Raw genomic sequence first — 25,544 nt, forward strand, 5'->3', positions numbered from 1 at the left:
TGCACGATTGAGGAATGGAACTCATATTTAAGTTTTAAAAGTAGGCACTTTAAAGATATGAAGTTCAGTAGAAGAAGCACCTAACTGTGTAAGATTAAAATTGAAGTACTACGTATTAACTTTTTTAAACAAGAAGTTCTTGAATAAACATGTAAAGGAAGTATAAACTGATTACCTGCACGTACACCGTGATGAATAAGTCCTGCAGTTTGTGTATGGCTTGGTTGGGTAATCTAGAGGGATCAAAGAGGGAATTATCTCCACAGTCTCCCTCAGGACACCACCAGCGCCTAACAGCCGCACAACAGTGGGCGCCCTTCACCCCTGTCGGGCTTAACGCCGCAAGGGTGGCTCGAGCGTGGTGTTAAGCTCTGGGTGGAATCACGTGATTGATCACGTGCAGGCAATCGGGCCCGCCTCCTCCAGGAAGCAGGGCGTCAAGTAGGAGAAACGCTTATCCAGCAAGAGCAAGCTCGCAGTGCTGTATAGAAGCAACAATCAGGGAAGCGTCCAGGAATTGAAAGCTCTCCTTTACTCTGTGCGCCGCTCGGGCGGCTCGAGCGTGGTGTTAAGCTCTGGGTGGAATCACGTGATTGATCACGTGCAGGCAATCGGGCCCGCCTCCTCCAGGAAGCAGGGCGTCAGGTAGGAGAAACGCTTCTCCAGCAAGAGCAAGCTTGCAGTGCTGTATAGAAGCAACAATCAGGGAAGCGTCCAGGAATTGAAAGCTCTCCTTTACTCTGCTTTAGCACCAGCCAACTTAAACAACAATCTTCTACACGGTACAGCCAAACAACTACTTAAAGAAAAAGACTATATCCAGAGAAAATATTTTGGAATTGAAAGCTACTTACAAAATGAAATAGACGTTACACAAACTAGCAACTACTGTACAAATAGCAACCTTCTATTAAACACATACAAAAAAGAAATACTAAAGTTTAAAAGTACCTCCGCTGAAGTACCAAACCATGTGTGTGTGTGTGTTGCCGCAGGACTTCTTATAAAAGTCTCACATAAACTATGGACATAACATACAAAATAGAAGTCAATGAAGATTCAAAATGGTTCCAATTAGCTCTCTACCTTATAGCAGAAAACAAATACGATATTACTGACCCCTTAATACTTTGCAATTACTGCACTTCAAAACTTCACAATAACCAAACACCTTCACGTGCTATCACAAATAACTTGGAATTATTCCCAGTACCAAAACCCCTGCAACAACTACATTTATATGATAGCATCATAATTCAAACAGGGCACCCATTTCAAGCAATAATACGCCACCAACCAAAAACAGCAAAATTACCTCCCACTGAATTAGTCAATGGCATTTGTGCCAAAGTAGTTTATTTACCATTAGATCTCACAGAAAATGTACACACTCTACGAGTGTAACGGCCAATAGATAAATCTTTAATTGTCTTAGTAAATGGCATACCTACAAAAGACAAAAAATTTGGCAACAACTCGTGGACTTACTTAAAGTTAGACAAGCCCTGAAATATCTAAAAAACAACAATGAATACTACAAAGAAATTAATATTGAATAAAACCTGAGAGAAACCATAGAAATAATTCAAGAGTTACCAGAAACTGGTCAATTTGAACTTCTAAATCCAACTACAGAATCCAATATTGTAGACCATTATACAATTCATCCTTTACACTCTAAAGACACTATAGATGATGCACTTGAAACTTACCAAATGCGACAAGCCAAATGATCTCCAATCAGCATATGGGAAAAAAGTATAGCAGCACGTGTCTTTCTGCTACTCTTTCCTACTGGAAAAGGAGGAAGGTACGATGATAGACCCACACAGATAACAGCATCAGAATACCGCTCTCTACGAATGTATTCTGACGACCCTAGATTCAGACAAAACATGGAATACATATTCCACCTTCTCTTTGAAAGTGAACTAGCAACTCTATATTACAGACATTAAAATCAGGTACCCATTTTCAAAATATGTCAGCTACGTAATTATTACAAAAAGTGCAAGAAAAATATTAGGTTTTACAGTCAAGTATTACAAATCTTTTAGCAAACATGCGTGGTAAAAAAGAATACTGGTTCCGACGTCACAGAGATGTACGCTGTATGATAAGAAACCTTGGCCCAACCACTTTATTTGCAACATTAAGTTATGCAGAATATGCATGGGAAGATTTACACAATTTCCTATGCATAGCAAACAAAAATAAAACAAACATAGATATAAAAACATCAGGAGAACTCTGCTCTCTAGATCCTGTAAATGTATCAAGATATTTCCATCATCTCTTCATTTCTATGCTACACTTCATTTGTAATAAGACTGTTCCTCCCCTCTGAGAAGTTCAACACTTCTTTTGGAGAAAAGAATACCAAGCCAGAGGAGCATTACTCATCCACATGCTATTATGGATTAAAGATACTCCTAAATTTGGTCAGGACAGTGATGCCACTGTTTTGCAGTTCATCCAAAAATATGTCACTTGTGAAATCCCTTCACAAACAACACATAGTGAACTTCATGCACACATTTTACAATTTCAAAGACACAATTGTGGGAAATATTGTCAACGCAAATATTTAAAAAAGGGAAATACTACACCAAATGCTGATTTGGTTTCCCCAGAACAGTTTCAACAACAGGTCAAGTAAACAACTTCATGTCTTCAATCAGACATAGTGTCAAAGGTAAATCACCTAATAACACATATTACATAAAAAGAACAGAAGAATCAAAATACATCAACGATTACAATGCAAACATTGCCCTCCTATGGAATGCAAACATAGATGTGCAGTACATTGCAGACAATTCCACTGCAGTTGCACGATATGTCACAGCCTACTTAACCAAAGCAGAGAAAACAGAGCTTCAAGACCTCTGTGATGACATATCATCTGACAAAACACTATCACAGAAATTGTACAGCTTAGGCATAAAAATGCTCTCTCATAGAGGATGTGGCTGTTATGAAGCTGCAGACCGCTTAACCGGTACTGCCTTGTATGGGAAATCTGAAAATATAGTACGGCTAAGTCTTGGTCCTGCCAACTCTAGAAAGAGAGTTCTCAAATCACACGAGGACTAGAAACAATAGCTAAAAATGATCCCAACAGCCAAGGCATTTTGAAAAACAATTTACTAGACACATACTACCCAAACAGGAGTACCACTTTGGAAACCATGTGTGTCTACCACATAGCCCAAAACTTCATGTACAAACATAATGTTAAACCAGATGAAAGGTAGATACAGAGTTGTAAAATGTGAAGGCAGCTTATTGAAACTTACCAAACATAGCTTAATTAATCATATCAAATTGTCATTAAAAACCTCTCAACATAAAGAACTGTATTACATGTCCCTGCTACAACTTTTTAAACCATGTAGAAAAGAAGACGAGTTACTGGATACATGTGAATCCTATGAAGACCCTTTCAAAGCAAATGAAAGCACTATAACAGACGTAAACTTTACACAGTACCAAACAATGTTACACAATGAACAGCAACACGAAGAATAACTCCAGGCCCAACTACAAGTGGACACTTCTGACAGTAGTCAACCTTCTGTAACAGGAAGCCAAGAACCACTTGGACAGCCACTAATAGCAAATGAGGAAGATTAGCCATGACAGAAGTAGAAAACTCCATGAAAACTCAGACGGTCTGGAATTAACAGTGGCGATAAACCCGCCGCTTCTGTTAATTCCGGACCACCCGATCCCGAGTCCTACAGGCAGGAGGTGATCTTTCCGCCAGGTCTGCCCTGGCGGGTTGAACACCTCCCGCCTGCAGGCGGATGTGGAACCACCAGCACCATCACGAGATGGTGCCGGTGTTTCCACTTTCCCATTCCCATTGAGTCCTATGGGACTCACTGGGAATGGGGATTTACTCCATTCCGCCTCAGGGGTTCCCAGGACACCAGGGTCATAATGCCCTGGTATTTCCGGAGTCACGGAGGCAGAATGGTAATACGAGTCCAGCGGTAACCAGGTGGTTTTACCGCTGCGGTTACCGCCGGACTCGTAATGAGGCCCCATGTGTCAGTATGAACAAGCTACAGAAGACTTTGCTGTACTAAAATCACAACTGAACAATGAACAGCGTAGCACTTTCCAAGAAATAACAAAACAAATTGAACATGTTGTGGAACATGAAAATAAAAACTGTACCTGCCAAGACTACAAACTTATGCTGCTATACGTGAGTGGTGAAACTCGTTCAGGCAATACATTCATAATCAAAATCATCAGCAAGTTCCTTCAACAATTGACAAACAACAAACTGTCGGCTGTTGTAACTGCCACCACAGGTTTAGCTGCCTAAAACATAGGCGATGTCACTTTACACCGATTACTACTCCTTCCAGTAGAACACCAAAACAAATTAGACTATTACACACTTTCCACAGAAGCTGCAATGGAACGACACAGAGTTTTGAAACAAATGAAAATGTTGCTAATAGATGAGGTGAGCATGGTCTCCAACCTAATGTTGGCTTTGATTCACCTCAGATTGCACGAGGTCCTCAAAACAGACTACGACTAGCTCTTTGGAGGAAAACACATTATTGTTTTTGGAGATCTTCTTCAATTGACACCAGTGAAAGCTGAACCTATTTTTAAAACCTTAGGGCACAAACTGTGCCATAAAACTCTTGGTAGCACAGGAAATGTAAACCTTTGACAACATTTCTAATACAGAGAATTAACTGGAAACATGTGCCAATCTGCAGACCTCACATATGCCAACATTTTAAAAAGTATTAGAGTTGGTGTACTATCTCAAGAAGCACAATCAATATTAAAAACCAGGCACATCCATAAATTCTATGGCTATATCTCATGTGCTACTGATATCATGCAACAATTAGCGCACACAAATGTCAATTGTATGTCTTTGATGCCAACTCTTGCAAGCTGTTCCAAATTCAATGAAACAATGTTGAAAAATGAAATGCAACCAATAATAGAAATTTTCTCCACAGATAAACTGGACGTACATGGTATGACACTACCCATGTGTCAACAGGCCACAACAAGACTAAATACCCTAGACACAGTTGGTTTGGGGAAAATATTAAAATGATCTTTAAACTATAGAGTAATGCTTAAACCTTGACGTGGATCAAGGACTAGTTAATGGAGCACTTGTATAGTTGTTGGCTTTCAACCATACCCACGTGACAACAGCATTCAATTTGTCAATATTCTCTTTGACAAACTATCAGAAGTTAAAAGGATAGGACGCTCAACAGCCCGCTTCCTTCTTTTCAAAGACATGTATGTACGCAGAGAACAATTTTCACTAACTCTAGCATACACAGTGACCATTCAAAAATCACGAGGTCTTACCTTAGATAAAGCAATAATAGATATTGGTAGCACATTCTTTAAAGCAGGCATGAGCTACGTAGCACCATCACGCTTACAAACACTTGACGGGCTATTTCGAATCAACTTTGATGCAAGTAAAGTAAATGCTGATATTCCTTGCATTCTAGAATACAATAAGCTGTGTTCACTCCACACCCCCATCTGAAAACCTATCCTGTTCCACAACAAGCAAAGTGTTGTAAAAGAAAACTACTTCAAACTGAAATGATACAGGATATCACTACAATTATTCCAAAGAAAAAAAAAGAAACTAATATTTCTTCAAGTACCACAATCAAACAAGAATCTAGTGTTCAAAGTAACTCAACTACTTCTTCAAAGAAGCAATACAAACTTCAAACAAATGACTTCCACACAGAACTACCAAGTCCATTCAAATTTTGAAATGTAACTGCTGTAAATTGCTACGCAAATGTAGCAATAAACATTCTATTCCAATTGCCACCAATTATTGAGAACATTTACTTACACAGTACAGACCAATTGTGTTTGCAAATGTTAGTCCTTCATAGAAATGCAACCATCAATCCTGACAACACTTACAGTGTTCATGGAATAAGACAAGCATTAGACTACTGTGCTGGAATTGTCAAATTCACTGTAAACTCACAAGAATATCCACAAGAATTTCTAATGTACTTACTACACACACTGGAAAACAAAAACATACCATACACTCTCTGCAACCATGTGGCACAGGAAGAAGTCCCTAATGAACGCTTTGTGTATGTATCCATACCTAACTGTGAATCCATTACATTTCAGCAACTTGTACAGAATGCAAAGCATGGCAGATTATGTACTACCTGCAATTCAGATAATCGCTCCACCTTACAAATACAGACAAATAGTAAATACGTAAATAGTAAATACGTAAATACGTAATAGTAATGCTTTTACGTTACAATGCAGATGGTACAAAAAACAACTGTAAGCTGACTGGATTCACAGATGGTCAAATATCACTTGGTAAGAAAACCTTCACGACAATAGGTATAATCTACCACGCAGGAGCCATAACCAATGCAGGTCACTACACTGCATATATAAAAAAGAATTGTGGATGGTTTGAATGTAATGATAGTACCATTACTCTAAAGCAGAGATTGCCAGCAAATCTTGTAAGCGCTTACTTAATATTCTTAAAACCAAAATTAAATACTTAATCTGTGTATGAACATAAGCAAAACTTTGACTTCAGAACTGTCCACAGTTAGAGTACTCAGCAAAATCAAAGGGGACTACTTATGGGTATCTCAACTGTGTATTGCCCAAAATCGTTTTCACACTGGGGAGGACACAGTTATGTCGAATGGGGAGGAGTTTGCCAAAAAGCCTAAGTCGCTAATTGGGTTTTCCAAATAGTCTCTTGTGCACATGTGTTGTGCTAAAAGACACATGCTCTACCGTATTGGTTATTGCATGTGTTAGCTGTCATCCAGATGAAAAATGAACTTTAGTTTTAATAGGTTTTCTCTGGATGAACAGGTGCAGGTTGAACTTGAAGAAATTTTTCTTCAACGATGTTCTCTCTGAAGACAATTACAGAAAAGACCCCTGAATGTTTAGGCAGGGGTCCTTAATCCGAACGAGCATAACCTGTGTGTTACGTGTTGTACACTAGGTATAGTCGTTCTCTAGCCGACCGGTTTTTGTGGAACAAATAAGTGGGCCACATTCATCAGGGCTTCGCAGGGCATCTGGGTATGTGCCTGCTGGGAATCACTTCTGTATCTCTTCAAAAAACTCCCTGTAGAGGTGACAAGGAGGGAGGGGAGAGAGATAGGGCACAGGTAAATATCTAGTGCTATGTCCAAAGATTGTCTCAAAACACTGCATTAGTATATAATGAAGGGAGAAGGCTTACCCGCTCCGTGTGATATGGTAACTTAGCACGGTGGGTGAGACGGCCCGGAACCTGTGGGCCAAAAGACAATGAATACTGTCAATTGTGATGCCTAAGTGCATCGTTTCGGAAAAGCAACAGGTAGCATAATAATTGCTATCTATTTTAACCAAATTGAGTGTATATCCTGTCTACAGCGACACGCGCTGCGTGGTCACTGATGGTTTGGCAAACATCCTGAGTCTACCCATTGAGTCGCGTGTCTGAGTCAAGGACACCACGCTCAAGGGGAGGGTGGAGGGGGTGGGGGGTGGCAGTCCGAGGCAAACCGCGAGGGGTGGTCGCTTACCTTGGAGCGTTCGTCTCTGTTCGCGTAACAACCCGCGCGCGAGAGATGAGTTTCTCAGCGGGCGGCGTTCGCAGACTGTTTTTATTTCCATTGTGTGCCGCGCGCGCGCCTGGCTCTAGCATGGCCGCCCCATCGGGAGGAGGCGGCGGCCATCGCAGAGTCAGGCAACGCGCGTCGCGGATCCACTGGACATCGGCCAGCCACATTGTGCCTGGAGGGTACTGGTCACCGAGAAGGTATAATTCATTGCTGTATGTTCAAAGGCAATAGTTCACATGACCCCATGGCTCTCACACAGTACGAGCGAAAGCAAAGGAGTGCAATGTAGAGAGAAGCAGAGAAGCACAAATCACAACACTGTATCACAGCATAAAATTAGAGAAATAACCACTGTCTCATAAGGTTGCCAATGATTGCCAGTGCGTTGCTTCATTCAGCCCAAATTTATCTGTCTTTAGACGGAAAATCCGAAGTTGTTCCCGTCTGAACAGCACGTTCTGTATATTCCCCCCTCTGGTGGGGATGGCCATTTTTTCGATTATTGTCCAAGTGAAATCTGCCGGGGTGTGTTTTTGGGCTAGGAAATGTTCCACCATAGGTGCCGTAATCTTCTTAGTGCGGATGCATGATCTATGTTCTGCAAGGCGTGTTTTAATAGGACGTGTTGTCATGCCTATGTAGCGTTTGTTGCAGGGGCATGTAATAAACAGGCACTTCTATCCCTATCCAACAATGACGCTATCACCATAAAACCAGCCGACAAAGGGGGTGCCACGGTAATAATGGACACTATGGCATACCACCAAATGGTGATGGAACTCCTACAAGATCATGCGAGCTACAGACAACTTGGATCGGACCCCACTGAAGCTATCAGACGGCAGATAGTACCCATTCTAGAGGAAGCCGTTGCTGAGGAACTTATCAGTAACAAAGAGTATGAATTCCTTAACCCTAAATATCCTAAAATAACCGGCTTTCTATGCACTACCAAAAATCCACAAAGGGAGGAATCCACCACCCGGCAGACCTATTGTATCCGGGATAGGCTCTATACTGGAACCACTGTCACAGTTTGTGGACTATTTCTTGAAACCAGAAGTTGTGAAAATGCGTTCATATCTCAAGGATACTACAGTCGTTCTAGAACTCATCAAGGACCGCCCTTTCAATCCTGCACACAACATCCTGGTGACACTGGACATCGAATCCCTCTACACTAAGATCCCCCAAATGGCCACACTCAGAGTCATTGAGCAAATATTACGAGAAAGAGACCCTCCCATGCAAACTCCAGTTACCCTAGTGATGCAACTGGCGGAGATTGCCTTGACCAAAAATTTCTTCATCTATGAGAACTCGTTCTATGAACAAGTTTCTGGGACGGCAATGGGAGCCACATTTGCCCCGAGTCTTGCGAACTTATACGTAGCCAACTTTGAAGAAGAAAGAATCTATAATCCAGCTAACCCATGGCTACCCAAATTGGAATTATGGTCTAGATACATCGACGATGTGTTACTCATCTTCAAAGGCACTGAACCTGAGCTTGTATCGTTCATGACATGGCTCAACAGTCAGAACCCCTTTCTCAATTTCTCAGAGACCCATAGCACAGAGTCTGTACATTTCCTAGATCTCACTCTCGAGATACGAAATGCAACCATCCACAGCACAGTGTTTAACAAACCCACAGATAGAAACTCACTACTCACCTACGGGAGCTTTCACCCTACCAGTCTGAAAAGGAACTTACCATTTGGACAATTCCTTAGATACCGGAGAAACTGTTCAACATTACTAGATTACAATCGTCAATCAGCAGACCTCGCAACTAAACTCCACAATAGGGGGTATCCTAAACGTATAATTAAACAGGCACGCAAACGAGCCAGCAATATCCCACGCGAAGTCACTATGGAACATCATGCCAAGCCGAATGAAGCCAACAACATTATAACAACAGTAATGAGCTTCTCTCCACTCATCAACAAGATCAAGAAAGAAATCGTGAAACTTTGGCCAATCCTCAACGTCGGCCAGCACAGTATAGAAACCCCAAGGTTTGCATTAAAAGAATGAAGAACTTACGTGACTCCCTCGTACATTCATACAAAGAAATAGAACCCAAACCAAACACACTGTGGGGACAGAACCCAGCAACTGGCCACACTCCTTGTGGCGCATGTAATGCCTGCTCCAGCACCAAGAGAACCACCTCCATTGACATAGGGTGGCATTTTCCGTGGATTCAAAAATCATTTACGAACTGCAACAGCAGTAATGTGAATCATTACATGCCCCTGCAACAAACGCTACGTAGGCATGACAACACGTCCTATTAAAACACGCCTTGCAGAACATAGATCATGCATCCGCACTAAGAAGATTACGGCACCTATGGTGGAACATTTCCTAGCCCAAAAACACACCCCGGCAGATTTCACTTGGACAATAATCGAAAAAATGGCCATCCCCACCAGAGGGGGGAATATACAGAACTTGCTGTTCAGACGGGAACAACTTTGGATTTTCCGTCTAAAGACAGATAAATTTGGGCTGAATGAAGCAACGCACTGGCAATCATTGGCAACCTTATGAGACAGTGGTTATTCCTCTAATTTTATGTTGTGATACAGTGTTGTGATTTGTGCTTCTCTGCTTCTCTCTACATTGCATTCCTTTGCTTTCGCTCGTACTGTGTGAGAGCCATGGGGTCATGTGAACTATTGCCTTTGAACATACAGCAATGAATTATACCTTCTCGGTGACCGGTACCCTCCAGGCACAATGTGGCTGGCCGATGTCCAGTGGTTCCGCGACGCGCGTTGCCTGACTCTGCGATGGCCGCCGCCTCCTCCCGATGGGGCGGCCATGCTAGAGCCAGGCGCGCGCGGCACACAGTGGAAATAAAAACAGTCTGCGAACGCCGCCCGCTGAGAAACTCATCTCTCGCGCGCGGGTTGTTACGCGAACAGAGACGAACGCTCCAAGGTAAGCGACCACCCCTCGCGGTTTGCCTCGGACTGCCACCCCCCACCCCCTCCACCCTCCCCTTGAGCGTGGTGTCCTTGACTCAGACACGCGACTCAATGGATAGACTCAGGATGTTTGCCAAACCATCAGTGACCACGCAGCGCGTGTCGCTGTAGACAGGATATACACTCAATTTGGTTAAAATAGATAGCAATTACTATGCTACCTGTTGCTTTTCCGAAACGATGCACTTAGGCATCACAATTGACAGTATTCATTGTCTTTTGGCCCACAGGTTCCGGGCCGTCTCACCCACCGTGCTAAGTTACCATATCACACGGAGCGGGTAAGCCTTCTCCCTTCATTATATACTAATGCAGTGTTTTGAGACAATCTTTGGACATAGCACTAGATATTTACCTGTGCCCTATCTCTCTCCCCTCCCTCCTTGTCACCTCTACAGGGAGTTTTTTGAAGAGATACAGAAGTGATTCCCAGCAGGCACATACCCAGATGCCCTGCGAAGCCCTGATGAATGTGGCCCACTTATTTGTTCCACAGAAACCGGTCGGCTAGAGAACGACTATACCTAGTGTACAACACGTAACACGCAGGTTATGCTCGTTCAGATTAAGGACCCCCTGCCTAAACATTCAGGGGTCTTTCCTGTAATTGTCTTCAGAGAGAACATCGTTGAAGAAAAATTTCTTCATTGTTTTTACAAGTTCAACCTGCACCTGTTCATCCAGAGAAAACCTATTAAAACTAAAGTTCATTTTTCATCTGGATGACAGCTAACACATGCAATAACCAATACGGTAGAGCATGTGTCTTTTAGCACAACACATGTGCACAAGAGACTATTTGGAAAACCCAATTAGCGACTTAGGCTTTTTGGCAAACTCCTCCCCATTCGACATAACTGTGTCCTCCCCAGTGTGAAAACACAGTTAGAGTACACCAACATGTATCTAACTGCCCCAAGATTCTGCAACAAGCAAACAGATAAATAAATACCACTAAAATGTAACAACAAATACAGTTAGAATACGCCAACATGTATCTAACTGCCCCAAGATTCTGCAACAAGCAAACAGATAAGTAAATACCACTAAAATCAAACAAGGAATATCCAGTTAGAATACGCCAACGGGTATCTAACTGCCCCAAGATTCTGCAACAAGTAAACAGATAAATAAATACCACTAAAATCAAACAAGGAACATACAGCAAGAATACACCAACAGGTATCTAACTTCCCCAAAAAATCTGCAACAACCGAACAGATAGATGAATAGCATAAAAGTAAAAATAAACAATTAGAATACGCCAACAGGTATCTAATTGCCCCACAAATGTACAACAACCCAAAAATAGAAGAATAGCAAGAAACAACAAATAAACAGTAAAACAATGAAAGAAATTTAGTGTATCACACCATACTAGGGTTTTTATTTTAATCCAGCATGTTTTATTTTCCCACAGACCCAATGATTTAGAAAACAAACACAGAAACTGAGCAAATTGCACAGTACACTGGTTTGAACTATAGTACTTGTAAAGTACCAAATATGAGGGTCCAAAAAATACAGAAATGTCTATTATGCAATGCAATAATTCATTATGAACTACCTGCTCTAACATATGATCTGTTCTTTTATCACAGAGATCGAAAAAGTATGTCTGGTCCAGTTACCCATGTCATGAAAAAACGGCATACAACCACAAAAACTCAACCAGTAAGTATCCAATAAATCAACTCAGAAGCACTGCACTCCTTGTTACAAACTCTACAATCTTAACTGCATAACCTAGCCAAAACTTCACATACAAACTCTACAAATGAAACAGATTAAAGAACATTTTTCAGTCTCACTGTGCCCTACACAAAGAGTATGGAGACACTGCTTAAATTGCAGATTTATTAAGTGAAACGGTGTACAGCCTGACACGTGTTTCGAGCAGTCCTTGCTCTTGCTCTGAAGCTGATACATGTAAAATAAAAAGTATAGTCCCTCAAAGACGATAATGTTATACAAAATAAAAATAAAAAATTGAGATAAGAGGTATTTCATTATAACAATCAAATTAAATATAGATGGCATGATATGGACAATTTTATCCAAGTTGGGCGGGTGGTATAGCAAAACCAAATAATGGGGTGTTTCCCCAGTTGATTAGCATGGGTACACACAATTGTAAGTTCATAGCCAGTCAAAAATATATATGAAATATTTGTAAATATCATGAATTTAGTATATTGCAGATGCAAAGGAAGTCATGGATCAATTGGGTAGTTTCATCATAGGAGAGAGAGAGAAACAAAAAACAAATGTTTGTGTATGAGGAAGAGGCAATGTAAACAGAGCGACAACAGTTTCATTAATCTACTCGTTGTGTTCACATTTACTAAATAAGAAATGGCAAAAGTAGATAGGGTTTGATTTGCTATAGTTGAGAAGAAATTAAATACCTTGTGTCAATTGGAATGCTGATGCGATCGATCGTAGGTTAATATGGTTAGGCTGCAATAATGCAATGTTTGGTTACAATGCAGACATATATTCAGGTTGAATGCAGTAGCCAAATTTAGCAGCTCAACATTCTTAATAATGTTTTCCAAGAAATAGATGCGTACCTTTTAATTTCCTCGCAGTTGCAGCAATTTATTAGTTAGTGGCTGGACTATGCGTGTTGCAGAGGTGAGGAGAGGATTCGGACAAAGCGGGTTCATAGTAAATGGAGTCCCAAAAGTTTCAAAAAGAAAAGATATAGACAAAGCCAATTATAAATGAGTTGGCAGTCTGCTGTGTTATTACCTCTAGAAGTGACAGATTGCGAGACCACTGCATTCTGACAGCGGTCTAAGGGACCATAGAAAATAACTTACCCTGGTGGTCTACTATTGAATGCAGCTGAGATCCCACACGAGCGCCGGTCTCCTGACTTGTGATATTGACGCGTGTTTCTGAATGAGAGAGCGGCAGCCCATAAGGGTAAGTTAGTGGGGCCGTCATCTTGGAAGGGTGTTAAACGTACTTAGTTTGAATGTACACCCACAAGGTCAATGTTGCAAATTAATGTTGTCAAAGTTAATTAAGTGGGTCCAACATTCTAAATATAATAATTAAAATTGAAATAGGGAGGGTAAAGATTCCTAATATTTAGTTAGAACTATACCAAAAATTCATGTTGTTTTGTACTCTCACAGATAGCAGAGCATGGGATGAATACCGGTAAATAAAAAGCGAAATGATAATACTAATTTGCCATGTGTTGTGCTTTGCTATATGGCTTTATAGAAATTACAGAGAAATAAATGGAAAGAGAAATGGGCTAATGTGCACACTGCATTGGCCAGTCTGGTGTGGTTGAAGAGGTAAAAAACAAAGCTATACCATAGAGGTTGGAAAATAATATCTTGTGTCATCATTAATGATGTTGTATGACGCTGAGTTTCTATTGCCTACTCTATCAAAGTGTACCCATGTATGAGTAGATGCATTAACTAATTGCATATGTGCATGTGCAGATTATTGCACTTGGTCAGAGGCACAGATACATTCTGGCATGTGAATGAGATAGTGGGATGGTAGAAGGAGATGGTTGGAAAGCAAGTGGTTGATGAGCGCTCAAAGCAAGAATAATGTATTATAAGAAGACAGCTAATTCATGGTCTGTGTTAATGCCACAGTATACAGTCCTGTATTGACATATAAGTCTGGCTTCAAGCCTGCGGAGTACCAATGTTAGATTGCCCCCTCGTGGGGGTAGCATTGCTTTAGCAAGTTCAACAAATCTAATGTTTTGTTTAAGGTCCAATTGGTGATGTTTTTGCCAATGGCTAGCCACTGGAAATTTAGCATCTTGGCTAGCTATGGTGGACAAATGTTCTCTGATTCGAGTCTTAAGCGGTCTAATGGTTCTGCCAATGTACTTCTTGTTGCATACACATATAATGCAATAGACAGTAAATTTAGTGTTGCAGTTTATAAAGGAATCGATCCGGTCAACCTGTCCTGTGTCAAACAGGACATTTTTAGTTTCAAGAGCATAAGGGCACATCGAGCAGCTGCTGCATTTGCGAAATCCTTTATGGTGATCTTGACTTAGCCATGTGGATTGGAGTTCTTGGTTACGCAGGAAGGACGGGCTAATTATGTTCTTAAGGGTGATTCCTTTACTGAAGGTGAAATTAGGGAGAGGGTCTATCCAGTTGGTAATGTCCACATCTAGATGAAATAGGTGCCAATGTCTTTTCATAATGGTGTACAGTGAGTGACTGTCCTGATTGAATCTGGTGATAAGTCGAATCTTGTTAGGGCCTTGCCTGGTGGCTCCAGTTTTAGGTTGAAGTAAAGCATCCCTCTTATATTTGCTGATCTTTTTAGCTGTGGCTGCGACAAGTTCGCCATTGTAGCCTCTTTGTATGAATCTGGCCTGAATAAGTTTGCTTTCTAAGTCAAAGTCTTGAAGGGGTGTGCAGTTCCGATGGGCTCTGATTAGTTCACCCTTGGGTATGTTAGAGATAACTTGTTTCTTGTAACAGCTGTCCGCATGCAGATCTGCATTCACTGAGGTGCTTTTTCTGAAAGTTTTGGTAATAAAGCCACAGTCCAAGTTTGCAATGGTCAGATCCAAGAAGTCGATGGTACTGTAGCTAGAGGAGTGGGTGAATTTGATGCCCCATGTATTGGAGTTGAATAGGTTAACAAATAGGAGAAGTTGTTCCATGTTACCTGCCCAAAGCATAAAAACATTGTCTATGTATCGTTTCCAAAGAAAGATGTATGATTTAAATGCATGATTCGAATAGACAAATTCCTGCTCAAAGTAGTTCATAAAAATATTGACCAGTGCGGGTGCAAAGCTGCCACCCATGGCAATACCAATGGGTTGCTTATAATAAGTGTCATTGAAAAGAAAAACATTGTTTTGCAGTGTGAACAACAGGAATTGTTTAAGCATTTCAATATGTACATAGAATGAGGCAGAAGTTTGACGGAAAATGAAGTCTACACTTTGAATGGCCATATCGTGTTTAATCGATGTATACAGTGATTTAACATCTAAGGTGACCATTAGTAAATTGGGTTGGTATACTAGATCATCTAAGATTTGTAATACGTGCATCGTATCTCTTATGTATGCAGGTGTGGTGAGCATTGCAGGTAACAGGCATTCATTGATGTATAGGGAGATAGGTTCCAACACTCCCCCTCTTCCGCTGATAATTGGTCTGCCTTCAGGTATGTTATGTTACTTTGCTTTTATATAGCGCCTTATATACCATTGGTATGGTCTGAAGGCGCTGATAGGTTGAACGCCCTCGGGAACCAAATTTCAGGTCAGTTGAGAGGGTAAAGATAGTCAAAAGGTGCGTGTGAGCACCAGATATGTGTGCAGCTGGTGTGGTACTCGTGTAATAGCTGCTTCTTAGCGGTAGGGTGGTGGTTGAGAGATCAAGAGTATGTGTTCGTTCTCGCAGGATTTATCCAGACCGATTGTGGCTGTGTTAGGCCTGAGGAGAACGCCTGTCTGGGGGGTGAGTAACCAGCAGTGTTTAGTTAGAGTGATGGGCAATATGAGGCAGATATTGGTATGAGAACAGTTATACCGAATGGTGTCATAGTATCTCTGTGTTCTAGTTGACTGGTGGTGTAAAGAAGAGAGTAAGCGTGGTGATGTGATATGGTGGGTTACATGCTCTTCAGATGTTCTATGCATTCCAAACCTTTCCATGAATGTTGCACAATTCTATGCACTGTAGTCCGCTCCATGCACTCCAGTCTGCTCCATGCATTCCAGTCTGCTCCATGCACTCCAGTCCGCTCCACGCACTCTAGTCCGCTCCATGCACTCTAGTCCGCTCCACGCACTCCAGTCCGCTCCTACGCACTCCAATCGGTTCCACGTACTCCAATCCGCTCCACGCACTCCAGTCCGCTCCACGCACTCCAAACCGTTCCACGCACTCCAATCCGTTCCAAGCACTCCAATCCATTCAATGCATTCCGATCCGTCCAGAGTATTTCTAAGTTGTTTTATGCACTCGATCTACGTATTTCATCCATACCACGTACTTAATCCGATCCATCCACATATTTTACCCCTTTCATCCACATATTTCATCCATTTCATCCACATACTTCACTTGTTCCATTCACATATGTCATCGGTTCTTATCCACATACATCGCCCGTCCCAACAACATACATCACCTGTTCCATCCACATACATCACTCGTTCTATCTACATACATCACCCATTGCATCCACAAACTTCACCCATTCCATCCGCTCATGACACTCAACGGTTATACGTAGTCATCCGCTCTACACACTCATCCGCTCTACGTACTCATCCGCTTTAGGCACTCGTCCGTTCTAAGCACTCATCCGCTCTAGGCACTCATCTGCTTTAGGTACACATCCGCTCTGCAAGCTCTACGCACTCATCTGCTCTATGCACTCATCTGTTCTACGCACTCATCAGCTCTACGCACTCATCAGCTCTACGCACTCATCCGCCCTACACAGTCATCCACCCTACGCACTTGTCTGCTCTATGCACTTGTCCGCTCACGGCAGTCATCTGCTTTATGTCCTCTCGCGCTCTATGCATTCACTCACACTATGCACTCACCCGCTCTACACACTCACTCGCTCTATGCACTCACCTGCTCTACGCACTCACCTGTTCTACGCACTCATGCGCTCTCATGTACCCCTCCGCTCTCACACACCCTCCGTTCTCACGCACCCATTCGCTCTTACGCACTCATCTGCTCCATTCACTCATCTGCTCTATTCACTAGTCCGTTCTACGCATTCATCCACTCTACACATTCCATCGTTTTTACACACTCCTCTGTTCTACACACTCTTCTGCTCTGCGGCCTCTTCTGCGCACTCTTCCGCTCTGCGCACTCTCCCGCTCTGTGCATTCTTCTGCTCTGCGCACCTATCACTGCACTCATCCCTTCCGTTGAACTCATCTCTTCAGTTGCACTCATCTCTTCCATTGCACTCATTACAGTCTTTTGTATTCATATTTCCATCCTCTTCTCTTTATTCATTTCGGCCATTTTGTTCATTTGTCCATTGCATTCATTACATCCATTTCATTAATTAAAATCTCATTACTGTCTTTGTACGATTTATTCTTTTTATCCGCTTCACTGCTTTGATCTACTTCAGTCATTTTATTCCGTTTGTCATTTTAGTTTACATTAGCGGTTATTTGTTATCGCTTTCTCGCCTGGATCTTGATGTTGTATTGTTATCTGTCTTATTGTTATTCAAGATCTAGTAGTGTGTTGAGATGGTGTCATTGAGGTGCTGTTATTCATACTAAGTTTGGGTTAGTTTGCGTACGGTTTGGTTTTTAGGGGAAGAGCCAAGTTTTCAGTAGTTTGCGGAAAGACATTAGATCTTCAGTTAAGCGGATGTGGGGTGGGAGTGCTTTGCACAGCGTGGGGGCCAAGGCTGAGAATGATGATCCGCCTAACCTGACTAAGTTTGTTTTAGGTATGACTAGGAGGCCGGCTGAGCTTGATCTTAGAGTAGTGGAGGTTTTAGCTTGTCTTGAAGATATTGAGGTCCGGTTGTATGCACTGCTCGATGAGAAATGCATAAGGTTTTGAAAGTCACCCTTCGGGCCACTGGAAGCCAGTGCAGAGTTTTAAGGGCTGGGGATATGTGGTCTTTCGGGCCGAGCGCTAGAAGTAGTTTGGCAGCAGCGTTTGTGATCTTTGAAGTTTATTCAGTTGGTAAGCGTGGACTCTGAGGTAGAGAGGGTTAGCGTAGTCCAGTCTTGATATAACAATTGATTGGACCACGGAGAGTCTGTTGGGGAAGGAGAGATATGGAAAGATGCGCCTAAGAATTTTAAGGTGTTAGTGGCAGGACTTTGAGATGTTGTTGACTTGACGCAAGAGTGTTAGGTCAGAGTCAAGGGTGCATCCAAGGTTTTTTACTGAGTTAGATGGAGTTGGTGAGTTGCCCATGGCAGGTGGCCAGGGTAGTGGGTGTGGAAGAAGTTCGGAGATGCCACATACCATGATTTTGGTTTTGGAGGGGTTTAACAAGAGGTGGCTTTGGGTCATCCAGAGCTCTATGTCGAGGAGGCAGGAGGCGAGGTCAGGTTGGTGGGTTTTGAGTTCAAGAGTTTTAGAATTAGTTGAGTGTCATTGGCATAGTTGTAACACAGGATGTTGTGTGAATGAATTATTGGTGGGATGGTGATCAAGTAGAGATTGAACAGGAGGGCAGATAGGCATGCTCCTTGTGGAACTCCCTTGTCGACTGGTCGGGCTTGGGAGGAGTAGGTGGAGAGTATCGTTATTTGGTACCTATCTTTGAGGAATGAGGCTATCCATTTGAGAGTGCTTCCACGAATTCCTAGGGAGTGGAGGCAGTCAAGGAGGATTGAGTGATTGATCGTGTCGAAGGCGGCGGATAGGTCGAGAAGGAATAATGCGGTGCATCCCGCGGAGTCTGCCGTGATTTTAAGGTCATTCCAGATTGAGGTTAGGGTGGTTTCAGCTCTGTGCCGGGCTCTGAAACCTGACTGTGCGGGGTCAAGGATGTTGGTGGCTTCGACAAAGGCATTTAGTTGGGTGTAGGCGGTTCGGTCAATGAGTTTGGCAAAGAACCTGGTGTTTGAGATGGGGCGGTAGTTTTTGGGCTCGAGAGGGTCGAGGGAAGGTTTTTTTATTAGAGGTTTGACATAAACCATTTTGAATGCATCGGGACAAATACCTGAGGAAAAGGAGTCATTTATGATGGATCTTTCGTGTTCTCCTGCGCAGGTAGAGGCGAATATTTCTTTGAGGGTTGTGGCTGGGCAAGGGTCTAGCGGAGAACTGGATGGTTTGCGGGCAGAGAGATGTTTGAGAAATTGGTCAGGTGATATTAGACTAAAGGAGTCGAACGTTGGTTGCGCAGTGGTCGCAGGTGGTGGGTTGGCCGGTATGGAGGGAGGGTTGCCTGGTGGATGTAGGAGAGCCAGTTTGGTGGTTAGCGCATTTGTTCTTTCGAGAGCCGTAGTGTAAAAGTGGAGAGAGAGTGAGTCGCACAGTGATTGTGAGGGGTTCGGGACGATGGTAGTGCATGCCGGTTTGGTGAATTCATGGTGTCAATGTACCCCTTGTGCATTTTAGGCAGAAAGAAAATTGGAGGCATAGTAGGGCCATCTGCTGTTAGAAATTGTCTTTCTGTATTGGATAAAACTCCTTTCTTGTACCACTCTAAGATCATCCGATTAATCTCTCTTTTAATCTGATTAATTGTATTGACAGATCATTTCTGATAGCAGCCCACCTGGTTAAGGTGGGAGAGCTCCATTGCAATGTAGCGACCTTATTCATCAAGACCACATTGCCGCCTTTATCAGCTTCCTTAATTATTAAGTCTTAGTTTTGGGCCAAGTCCTTGAGGGCTGTTCGTTCTGTTTGGCTAAGGTTTGAATGACTACCAGCTACAGATAAAGAGAATTTAGACTGATCTATTGTTTTGTGAATATCCTTGATAACTGCTTGGTAGAAAGTATCAATAATGTTGTCTTGAGCAAACGTAGGTGTGAATTTAGATTTGGGACTTAGTTCTTTGATATGCAAGTTTTGTTGTTCAATGTCTAGAACACTTAAAATGTTGAGTATGCTTGATTCTGATTGTATGTTGTCATCTTCTAGTGTCATCAGGATATGAGTATAGAGCATAGTTTGTAACGTAATTTCAGATGGTACTGCTATAACTTCTTTGGGTTTGAATGTCTTAATCTGAGTGGCAAACAATTTTTTAAGTTTGACTTTCCGGACAAATTTAAAGATATCAATTTGGATGTCCACAAAATTATTAAGTCCAGAAGGTGCAAAAGATAAGCCTTTATTGGGTATGGCATGCTCAGCAGATGAGAGGTGATGCTTGCTTAAATTACACACAAGATTCAACGGTTCTGAGACATCAATTATTGTTGATGATAGGCTCTGGTGAACCTTTTTGGTACTGCCGGGGCGTTTGCGCCAGTGTTGCTTGCTGCCCCTGGTGCCCCTTGTTGTGTATTTGGGGTTAACGTATTGATTACAATAGGTGTTTGGAAGCGTACTGTTTTTTTGACGTTGGCTAGTAGAGCTTGCCGGTTCCCTTTTTTGTATTGTTTGATTTGTTCTAAAAAAGCATTCAGTGCAGTTGGGGGTTGTGGGGTAATCTCGCCCTTAGTGGCATCTCCACTTTCTGCGTGGGGATGAATTGTTTCCTCCTGTCCGCTTTCTGAGATAGCAGGAGCTTGTATCTCTGTTTCACTATCTGGATCAGAGCTAGCTGCAGATGATGCTATACTGCTAGTTCTGGATCGTGATACCTGATCATATTTTGGTTGGTACGTGTACACTCTGTTGTCTCGGTAGTCTTTGTCATCTCTAGAAAATGTCTGTGATTTACGTAACTTAACTTCATCTTGGTGTTTCATTAGGATATTGTATAATGTCTGGAAGTCGGCCCCCCAGTGGGTGGGGCAGTAAGGTTTGGGCACCCTGGGGCCAGATTGGCACACCAATGTGCCCCTCTGCACCAAGGGGAGTTGCTGTTCAATCGTCCCCTTGAATAAGCTATAGCTGTCTCCTCTCTCCTTCTTCCTGGGAGATCCCTTAGTCTGTTGATGTATGTGTTGTGTGAGGTGCAAAGGTTGTCTGCCTGTTGTCCCTGCTCACCTGAACCACCTCTCCCTTCTCCCTGTGTATATGTCCTGATCTCCCATGCCACCTATTTGTCTGTCCCAATTCCCATGGACTGTGATCGGTACTGCTCCCCTCTCCTGTCCCCACTGTATTTGTCTTTGCTTTCGGACCCCGTGTCTATGTTGCTACAAAGATCATCTGCAAAACTCAGCCTCCTTGATGTCAAGTCTGTGTTGGACTTCATACTGAGATTGATGTCTCTCAAATCTCCCCTGCTTCCTCCAGCCCATGCCCCTAGGCATGCTCCACATCCTTCACTTGTGCTCCTGCCCGGTGAGTACTATCTTGTTCTGTCCGCCTGTCCTCCTCAAATCTATTCCTTTGCCCATCCAGTGTTACCTGCCTCTTCACTCCACGTATTTCTCGCTCGTCCTCCTCCCTGCATGATTGTTCCCTTACCAGTCTGTCTAACTACAACTACCGCTGTTCCCTCTCAGCCAACTTACATTTTTCTTGCTCTGCTATCTCTCTCTCTCTCTCTCTCTCTCTGCCTTTTCCAGCTTCCTTTCCCTTTCCTCCCCCATCTCCCTTACCGCTCTCTTCCTTTCCTCAAGATCTCTCTCGATTCTTTCTTCCTGCTCCCTTTCCAAGTGTTCCTTCTCTTCCTCCCTTCTTCGTTCCCTGTCTTCCCATTCCAGTTTCTCCTCCCTCTTTCTCTCTCTGTCCTCGCACTCTAATCTTACCTCCCTGTCCCTCTCCTTCCTACCCTCCTCATCCATTAGTTCTGCCCAATCTGTCGTGTTGCTGTTCCTCCTCAGACTTTCTATCACATTGGTAGACCCTTCTGCCTAAACATTTGTCTTCTCTTGAAGCTTCAAAAGTACCAGCACTGCTATCAATTCATTTGCATTTGCGCTTTTGACTTCCTCCTTCGCGTACTGCTGCGCCTCACTGCTCACCCCTGTGTCACAAGCTGGCTGCCTTGCATCTTTCTGCTTCTCCTCCCTTTTATAAGGTGGTAGCTTATATGTTGGATTTGAATACCCCTCTGCTGACCTTAGTTCCCTCATTGGATACATTTCCTGCTCCTCATCTGTGTTGACGGATGCTACACTTGGAGGGGGAGGTGTAGAGGGATGGGTCCCTTTGTCCTTCACCTCCTGCTGGCTTAGCATCCACTGCCACCTTGCTGCATCCCCCTCACCCCCCGGGAACATGCTCCACAACTCAAATATGGCCATGCTTTTCATCAGTTTCTTCCCCTTGTAGGTACCCTGTATGTGTGTCAATATTAATTGCTGCACGTCTTTGGAGAAACTTCCACAAGGTAGCCATGGTTTGGTTAATTTACCCTCAGTACCTTTGGACCATTCTATGCTATGTTTACAGATCTTTCCCTTATATGCTGGAAGTCTCTTGCACAGGTGCTGAAGGGGCGTTGGCCCCCCACTCTTGCCTTAATACATCTCAATACCTTTTCCCTGACCTCAAGTCGAGGGTTTTGATAGTCTACTGTTTAGGGGAAAAAAGACACAATGCAATGATAATACTTTCCACTTTCTACGAGCCTCTCTGGGTCTCCAACTTATCAGGCATGCTCCACACGCTGCCCCACCTTCACAACTCCTGCCTCCTCAGGCCCACCCACAATCTTGCACATGCGCCTTCCGCGCACCGCCGCTGGTTCACCTCATCTGCCAATCCCAAGTTTCCAATACTAGCTCCTCACCGTCTCAAGCTCTTCATGTCCTATGTGCAAACCAACGCGTGATGTCACCAAGCTACCAAAACTGCATAGGAAAATCAAATATCGCACGCACACTGTAATAACTTTTTACTCCCAAACCCACACAAAACCCCCACATCTGTCTTCCTGCACTCCAGGCAGAGTATATCAATATTCTCTTGTGATCGAACTGCGTCTCCTTGCGTGCAAAATGTCTCTCTCCAGGAGACTTAACCAGTCGACTCACCTACCACAATCTCCCTTGCTAACCCTCACGGGGATACTGTCATCTCTGACCCGAGCTAAAATGCTCACAAAAACCCACAGGAATGCCTCTGTTTACAGAACTTTTGTCATCCAAGCCTCCAAGTCAATAGTCTAGGTAATTCACCAGAACCTTTTACCTCTAAGACCGGATGTGCCCTAAACATAAAAAAGGAGTTCTACCTCCGCTCCTGTCCCTATTCACTTTCGACAATACTAAACAATACTTCAACAATGCTTGACAGTACTAACCAATGCTTCACCATACTCAATACCCTCCCTCACACCCACAGATGCCATTTTACTGGGTCAATACTTATGCTCCGTGGTGTGCCAGCACTGATCAGCTGCTGACTCCCTGTCAATGTGCTCGCATCCTCGTCTGAGTCTGCCTGGAACAACTCGCTGACTTCAGGCAGGATGATTCACAGGGGGCGCCTGACGACCTGTAAACGGGCACGCGTTTCCTGTCTTCATTAAAAATGCATGGTCCCGCAGCCTCTGAGGTTCGGCAATGAAGGAGACAGTCTGGTGTCGGGCTGGCGCAGCCAACCATGCCTCTCCTACCAACTTCTTGGCACAAACTCCCAGGCATGCCAGAGGGCCACTAGGAGTTCGTTGACTCTCGCAAGGCCCAAGACCTTCTAATGGACAAACGGAGGACTCAATCAACAGCAAGTTCAAACTGTGCTTTATTACAGGCAAAACCAATAGGGATCAGCACAGATACAGAATAAATCCAGGGACATCTCAACTTCTCCAGGCTCGCAGGCCAGTTTTGCACCCTAATGATGTCAGAGTGATGATACAACCTGGGCCCTTATCCAGAAAATCACTGGATTGGCCGTCAGGAGACTAATAACCCATATGGTCACCTATATGTGTTAGTCCACTGACTCTCACATGTCAGGTGGCTGGCCTGGTCCATCCACAAGTCACTATCTATAACAATGTTGCAGTGTGGGGGTCTTGCCATTGGCTCTTGCCCATTGCTACCCACGCCTAGGTTGCTAAACTGTGATTGGCTAGAGCTGACATCCACAGGCCTGGGATCAGCAAAAGGTTCTCAGCTTCTGGTGTACCTTTTCAAGGTAATAAGAACGACTATGAGCCTAATTCACAGAGCGTTTTCCAATGGGCTTTCGCCATTATAAAACGCTTCTGTGAATTAGGCCCTGTGTGTCATCATTGCAACTTGTGTGTACCACCTTAGGCTATGAGAGTGCTTGTTCGCTGTTTGCAGCACTTAGTCTCACATTGTACAATTATTGTTGTAATCTTCTGTCTGGTAGCTTGAGATGGGCTCTCTTTCCCAGTGCTGGTCGCCGTCCATCGTCTGCGTCGGCCGGGTCACGTGTTCGAAGACCATGGGCCTCATTACGACCCGGGCGGTAAGTACTGGTCATTAGCGGCATGGCGCAATTTCCGTGTCTGGGCTGGCAATAGACCGCTAAAAGCGGCCCATTACGAGTTTGCGGGCACAAGCTTTGTGCCATGCCGGTAATGAACTCAACGCCATGCCGCAAAAGCCAGAAAAATCCCCCTTTCCGCCATCGTCTGTAGTGGAAATAGCACCTCCGGCATCCTAGCCATTGGCATCAGCGGTCACCTCAAATAGCGGTAACCGCTATTAGCGGTGACCGTAAATACGCGGAACAAGAAGTAGCGTCATCGCACAGGAACGGGAAAGAACACGGCGGCCATCTTTAAAAACACAATCCATTGCCATCCACCACAACCAGGAGCCATCAGAACCCCGGAACTCCCACACACCTCTACCACTACCTGTTTCAATTTAGGATGCCAAAAGCTGTTAAAAAAACGGGAGATCGGCTGCGCCAGGAGCGCTTCTCCAGAGAGGAGCTCACCATGTTAGCAGAGACACTGCAGGAGCATGCAGATGTGGTGTATGCAAATGACATGTCCCGTCCAGCACCTCAGCATAAAAAGCAGATTTGGGCATTGGTCGCACAGAGAGTCAGTGCTGTCAGCATCACACCCCGCACACCCAAACAATGCCGTAAGCGCTGGGATGACCTACGTCTACATGTGCAAAATATACTCTCCGCCAACCAAAACCTTGGGATGGCGACAGGTGGAGGTGCGGAGTCGCCCATAAAACTCCAGCCATGAGAGGAGATATGTGCTACCACCATAGGCACCGAGGCAATAGAGGGGGTCAGGGACATAGAGAGAGGAGCACCGTCATCAGCCGATGCAGGTAGGTGTCTCTAATCAAACAATGCCAATACCACCACGATGATGTCCACCTGAACTGACAGTGCAATGATGTATA

This window comes from Ambystoma mexicanum, chromosome 5p (assembly GCF_040938575.1).
Source record: "Ambystoma mexicanum isolate Mex_15411 chromosome 5p, UKY_AmexF1_1, whole genome shotgun sequence".
Taxonomy (NCBI): Eukaryota; Metazoa; Chordata; class Amphibia; order Caudata; family Ambystomatidae; genus Ambystoma; species Ambystoma mexicanum.